This window comes from Pteropus vampyrus, unplaced genomic scaffold (genome assembly GCF_000151845.1).
Source record: "Pteropus vampyrus isolate Shadow unplaced genomic scaffold, Pvam_2.0 Scaffold88, whole genome shotgun sequence".
NCBI classification, from domain to species: Eukaryota; Metazoa; Chordata; class Mammalia; order Chiroptera; family Pteropodidae; genus Pteropus; species Pteropus vampyrus.
In genome coordinates this window covers 4,968,596-4,976,040 of record NW_011888869.1, presented here as the reverse complement: position 1 = coordinate 4,976,040, position 7,445 = coordinate 4,968,596, and the positions used below count along the sequence as shown (strand labels likewise).

The 7,445-nt window shown below is 34.9% G+C and overlaps 1 pseudogene; it reads left to right on the top strand.

The window, feature by feature from the left end:
- The first annotated feature begins 3,547 nt into the window (after nucleotides 1-3,547).
- Nucleotides 3,548-3,665, top strand: LOC111742215 (annotated as a pseudogene).
- Nucleotides 3,666-7,445: the final 3,780 nt, after the last annotated feature.

Here is a 7,445-nt window from a genome sequence, read left to right as displayed (position 1 = left end):
ATTTGAACCCTGAACAATATTAATTTTAACATGCACTTATTTAAAAGTACATGTAGCTTCGTGCTAATTTAACATCCTCAAACAGAGCTAAAGAGAAGTACGGGTCTGGCCCTGACGGCCATCCGCTCTCTCAAAGACGCCTTCCAGGCCACACAATTCCCTATTTTCTTTAATGTCATTAACTATCTTCTTTTGAATTATAGCCTAGCATCTAACCTCAGCCCTTTGGATCATAATAGTTTCACCCTTTTGGAATGCTTCACTTCTACTTAGAAACCTATTTAGTTTCTTTTATGATTTAAAAACTTGCCCAAACCCCGTGACCACCCACGTCTGAAAACATTGCTCCTTTCTCTTCGTTTTTATCTCATTTGTTATCCATGTACCAGACAGAGATAGTAGTTCTACACCACCTGTTATTTCCCCTTTGTTGTATATAATCAGTTTTCTCATCTTTCATTTTAATGTTTTCATCTCATTTCATAAGCTTCTTGAACAGAATCTCGTGTCTCTAACTTCATTCAGTCCTCTGTGCTATGTCGCAGAGGGCCTTGATGATATTGGTTTCCCCTTAAATATCTGTTGCTTTCATTTGAATGACAGCATATTTCTACTAAAATTTGAAGCCTGGTGTTTTTCTACAGAAATTGAAACGAAGCTACTACTTTGACCAAAATGTCAGTGAATCTGATATATATTTTTTAATACATCATTGCTTCTTTCAGGCTAGTCAAATAATGTGTCATATTTATACAATTATAATTTGTTTGACATATTATGTCTTTGAAGCATTTTTTTAAAAATATCTGCACCTCATTGTAGGGAAATAATTTTGGGAGATGAAATTTGTAAAAACATATCCAAATGGGTTGGGTAAGAATAGAACTATAGTATTAGAACTCACACATTAGCAGTCACACAATTAAAAGAAAACAAGGACAAGCAATCCACAACTACATGACAACTTTGAGACAACACCAACTCTACAAGAAAGCTTTCTTGTTCTACTGTCTGTATAGTGGCAAATATGTTTATATTATATGTAAATAACTAAGACAGAAATTAACTCAAATAGATGTTTTAGTTGTTAACATTGATAACAACTAATGATATTGAAGTTTTTTGCTTATTATTTCATGCAAATTATTTTATGTTATTCTTCCTAAATTTTGAAGAATAATTTTAAGTAAGCTGAGACCTAAGTAGTGGAACTGGATTAAACTGCAGACTGACTCTAAAACACTTATGGCCAATCATTAAAGTCTATGAAAGATTAACATTTTCTTCATTAAGAGTTAAAATTAATAATTAAGCTTATAAAGTCATTCAAGAGCTGATAGCAACACAGAGTACATCTATATCATATGATACACTTTTCATTGTTTTCACTGCTTAATATATTTTAGTTCAATTAAAACAATTCTATATTTACTTACCTCTTACCAAATGAGATAGAATGTAATGATAATGAAGTGTTACACACTTTTAAAATTAATCCTTATCATAGTCATTATACTTTTGCTTTGGTCAAGAAAAGTCTTTTATTTTTTTGATGAAGCTTGATCTTCATCTGTTCCTGTGAAATTATGTATAAACAGTTGCTTATAGACAGAGAAACTGGGGAAAAGTAGCTGAGTGGCATATTCGATATGGATGGAAAAGGTAAGTTCCAAATTTCAAACTATTGTTAAATAAATATAAAAGGAGGTTCTGAAGGAGAGATGAACTCACGTAGTCTGTATTAGCTTTATCCTTCATGAAAGTCCGTAGGAACTAAGTCACTCTCTCCCAGTCTAGAACAAAAATAGATAACTGTGATGTTGATCTTTCTTACTTAAAGTTTAAGCAACTCACTCTCTTATAAAAGATACTAAAATTTATTCAAGTTTAATTTTTATGTAACAATAGCAGTCATTACACTTGATTCGATTTCTCTTGTTCACATGAAATATCATAAACTTCAGATCCCACAAGAGAAAAGTGAGAACTAAATTTCTTTAGACTCTTCCAAGATCAAAATAATACATTGGTCTTACATTTGCAAAATCATATTTTTCCTTGTCAGCATCTTGGTCTCCTGTTTCTTTTCATGAAGAATGGGCTGAGAAGCTTACATTTTGGAAATTGTTCCAATGTGAAAGAAGTGCTCTTACCACAGTATTAATAATGGGCAGAAATGTGGAAGCAGAGCACATTTCTTCTTTCCTCTCCTACTCACTATGGATCTTAAGTGAATGCTAAAGAAAATGTGGACACAGAATTAAGGCAAATTGATTGTGGTAACAAGGCCTTGATAATAGGCCCTGAAATTTGGCAGAATGTTTAGAAGACTCAAATGAGCCATGAATTTTTACTTCAGTAGATACATAATTATAACATGCATACCCAAATATTAGAGAAGAAAGTAAGAAGCTGATGTTTAGGGAATTGAAGTCCCTTTATGCTTTAATGTTAAAAGTAAATACTCAAGTACAATGACCTCTTTTGAAAATATTTTTAAATGAGTGAAATATTATATGCTGTAATACCTTAATATTTAAGAAAGCCAGTAAAGCAAAGAGCTAAAATAGCTGAGTGGAAGAACTTAAAATCAGAGAAGCTATGGGACCTTGGGCAGGTCACTTAGAATCACGGATTGCCTTTTCCTTTCTCTAAAAATAAAATGGCCAGACTGAATTATCTGTGAAGCGTCTTAGACCTCTAAAGTGATATAATTCTAAAAAGAAGTACAAATACACTTCTGAAAAAAAATGTTTCTGATGTAATCACCTTTGCAGAAAAAAATCCTTTATCTTATAAATCCTAAGAGGTGACAGGTAGAAGTAATAGGGAAATGAAGCAATAAATGGGAGAAATAGGTACTTGCATATCAAAAACATAGTAAAAAGAAATAACCCAAATAAAAGCTGATGTCTTGAAAGATTTAATAATCTCATCAGCAGTTTTATAATGATCATGTCTTATAATAAGAAAAATGTTACTACATAATAGTACCTAATATATTATTTATTCAACAAGTGTTTATCGAACACTTACTTTTCCTGAAGTAGGATTAGGCCATTGTTATAGGTGCTGTAAATATAGCAGTGAAAAGATAAAAATCTCTGGCCTCATGATCCTCACATTCTAACTTGGTACAGACGTATATATATATATTTAGGGTACAATGTGACTAAGTTTCAAAAAAGGTAGGAAAGCAAAAATAAATAATACCGATCTGTACTTTCAGATCTCCCATAATCTTTCTTAAAATCCCCCTTTTTCTCCTTTCCAAACCTTTCAAACATTAACATTCTCCTAACCTCTCATTCTATAAACCCGTCACTCTTGGTTCTGTATTCCAATTTATTCCACTTCCTAGCACAGATTTTTTTTTTTCTTTCTTTCCCTATCAGCCCTTTCTGCCAGTTCTTCTTTTAGAAAAAAAATAATGTACGGTTTTAATTAAAAAAAAAAAAAAAAGATACAATATCACATATTTTCATTCCCAAACTTTGTATTTTGATTCATTTATTGCTTGACTGGACTGTTTTCAAGAATATTTACCATCTGTGGCCACGCTACCCAAACAAGCCTGATCCTGTCTGATCTCAGAAGTTAAGCAGGGTTGGGCCTGGTTAGTACTTGGATGGGAGACCACCTAGGAAGACCGGGTGCTGTAGGCATAAAAAATAAAAAAGAAATAAGGGATTGTAAGCTGACAAGGTCTTTACAATCTGTGAGGTCAACTAAGAGTTGCCTTGCCTAAAATAAATAAATAAATATTTACCAAGGAATACATTTCCTGATTTGTTTCATATCTCAGAATGTACCTATTTGAGAGATAAGTTGACTATATTCAATAACTACCCACCTTTTCTCAGGAATTTATATGCATTTTTTCAAGAAGTATTTATAGAGCACGTACTATGTGCCGTAAACTGCTGGTGTTGTGGATATAGCGGTGAATAAGTGAGAGCTGCTTCTTGCTTTCATAGATCTTCAGATCACCTAAATAGAAACATCTCCATTTTTTGGGGGGGGGCTCTGATGGTTATTGTGAAGATCTCTGAGGCAGAACTGATTTTTCATTTTTCAAGTTTCTTGCTTTATTCAGATTGAAAGCCTGAATAATCGTATTTTCATTCTTATATATTTCATAGCTGTACTAAGATAAGATTCAATGTGTGCCCTCTCGATTTGCAGATCCAATCATTTCTTCATTTCAAGGAAATGAGTCTGCACTTTAACATTTAACATTATCTCTTTAATTGAGTTATCTATTTCAGAGACACCACTTGTTTTATGTCAGATTATCTCAGTCATGTGTCTTCCTATTATGGTTTCTTTTTGCTTTAATCCTTTTTCCCCCCCTCTGCCTTTTTACTCTGATTGTCTCAATATTTTTTTTCTATTTCAGAAATTTAATGTTCGACTAGACCTATTTTCCTCATTGAGATTTCATTTGTTCTTTAGAATGCTATTTTGATAGTATGGTATTTTGCCAGATCATTTCTTTTTTTATTAGCCATGCTTGTCCAGCTCTGTCCAGAATCTTTAATTATAGAGTATGCCATAATTTTAAATATTATGTGACTTCATTTCCAGGTTATCAGAGAACTGTCAGTCTTTTTTGGGTGCAGCAGTTTTGTGGATTAAGTGTTATGCTATATTCATTGGAAGAAAACAGAGAAAGCTGAACTGGAGCTCTTTGATTTCTATGAGTGGAATGGAGCTCAGCTCCCCGATCTAATACTGAACAGTTGTCTTTCAAGTTTCGCTCCATCCAGGGTGGGATGTGTCCTATTTCCAGGAAGGGGGATACCCGTGCAGTTTGTGGCATTGCTTCCTTCTGGATCTCTGAAGCCAACACTTCTACATAAAAAGTCAGCTTTGCCTCTACCTCAAAAAGCAACCCTTCTTTTACATACACACTTTTCACCTATCTCTACAAAACTAACATTTCTACTGACAAACAGAAGAGGAATTAGATAAGTGTAAACCTCAACGCTACTTCTTTCCAAATTAGGAGACATTATTGAAAATTCTATATCAAATCATAACTCCCTGGGCCAAGAGCAGAAATTAGGTGAGAAAATATTCAAATTTTCTGTAACTATCTCTAACTGTAAATACCACAGATCATGAATTAACATCTTTATCCAGGTGGGGACTCTGACCCATGAAAACAAGAAAGCCTAAGCTAAAAGTAAGAGTTAGAGATAACCTTAGACTTACTTGCAAGCAATTTTACCTTACTAAGTTGTGACTTTGTAGATGTCAATGGTAACTTCTAGCTCAGATGAGACTTCATTCTGAGCTAGAAGTCGGTGTATCTGGAGTCGACAATGACAACTGAGCTCTAAAGAGACAGAATCAGGATGTTCCTCTAGTTTTACATAGACTTTTGTAGGAATGCCACTGGGGAGCTGGTCAGGTTTGTGCCATGTCCTTGGAGTCACATAGAGATGGTGCACTAGAGAGTACCTTAGTAACCTAGAAACTGCTAGAAAATTAGGACAGCAGGAAGACCAACTCATTGGAAAGTGGCCGCTGGGAGCTGTCACAGCTGACAGTAAGGAATGCTCCCGAGATCTGCAGCATAATTCAGCAGACACTGGAGCTGAGGGAAAAGCCAACGGCCAAAATTTGAAAGTCATTAAAAGATGGTCCCCCAACTAGGAACTCTCGCAGGTGTTAAGTGTCGGGGGTAACCTGACTCAACAGCATCCAGTAATGGATGAAGACATGACATCAGGAGACAGAGTACAGATTGTTGATGTTCTCAAAATACCCCTTATTCTGGAGAGGAAATAAGATGTTTTCTTCCCGGAAATTTAATGGATTTCAAGGTGCTGTAACTCTGGATACAGTGTCAATTCAGTTACAGAGATTTTGACTTTGAGCTCATCCATCATACCCCAATGTCTAACACAGCCTAGGAAAATAAAGTCGCTTTAAAACAAAGAGTTCAATTAAATAAATCTGCAGACTGTCATGGAGTCTATCTCTGTGTCAGTTTGAGATGGGCTTTGGAAGGTAATGCAGGTCAATCTCCTCAGTTTTCAAAACAGGATGTCAAGTCTGCCTCCTATTCATCTGGAATTTAAATCACAGGATACTTCTGTAATCAACAGGGATAGACGAGCTGCACTTCAGGCACTGGTCACAGGATTCCACTGTAAATAGACTGCAATGCAGCACTTGCCCAAGGCTTAATTGAGAGCGCTGATATAGGACAGGCACAGTCTAAGAACATGTGAGATCTTTATTCCTCAAGTTTCTCCAAACTCTATTCCTGTGTTAAGCCAAACGTCACGTTTTAGGAAAAAAAAAAAAAAAAAGATCTGGATCACATTATCTTAATTCCCCGTAGAAAGAGTTTTGGTGAGCTAAGATTTCACTTTTAAATTCTCCATCTTTCTCAGAGTCATAATTTAAGTAACTCCAATATAAAAAAAAAAAAATTACTTTCTATTTTACAAGACTGTGTTGAAGGCTCAAGATAACTTTAATTAAAATATTCGCAATCCATTTTCCTAGAATTTATGGGAAATAAAATATTCGCTTCTCTAGGTCAAGTTCAATCATGTTCTGTTTAAGGGCATAGCAATGCAGGCACCTGATAGACCTGGTTCAAGTTCCAGTTCTTCCACTCACTAGATGTATGATATTAAACAGGTTACTTAATGACTGAAATCAGGATAATCACTGTGCTGGCCTCATAAGATTAGGATTAAATAAGTGAATATATGTAGAGAGCTTGGATGACTGGCATAGAGTGAAGTATTACAAAAGGGCAAGGAGGGTATGACAGTAACTTGCACTAGGTTAGTAGCTATAGAGATGGAGAGAAACAGACCAATTGAGAGATTTAGGAAGTAATAGTGGCAAGACTTGGTACTGAATTGGATACAGAATGTAAAGTGGAAGAATTTCTATATTACACCTAGGATTAGGGCTTATTCAACTGGAGGAGGAATTACATCATTCATGATACGGAGTATGTGGAAACCTGACTTTAGTTTGAACGTTGACCTTGAAGTGTTTTTGAAATAGCTGGTTGGCAGTTTGATATTCACATCGGGGACATAACAAAGATGTCTGAACTGGCTGTATGAATGTGGAAGTTACCAGCTCCCTGTGAGGATGAGAAGCTAGGGAAATAGTGTCAAATGAAAACAGACATAGGACTGAGACCTGAAGAACTCCCAAGGGCATTATAACATTATCACACGAATACACTCATTCGTGTGCTAATCAATACAAACTAGTATATCCACCTCATACTTGTTTTTAAGTCTACTCTTAAAAATCTCTGTTAATAAGAAGTAGATAAACCCCAACTGAAAGAAGCAAGACAAAATGCTTCAAAACATGTTATAAAATAGGTTAATATTTTATATAAAGTGGCCTTACTATTTGGTGTGTCTGTAAAATTATCTGACTAGTCACAAATGGGCTTT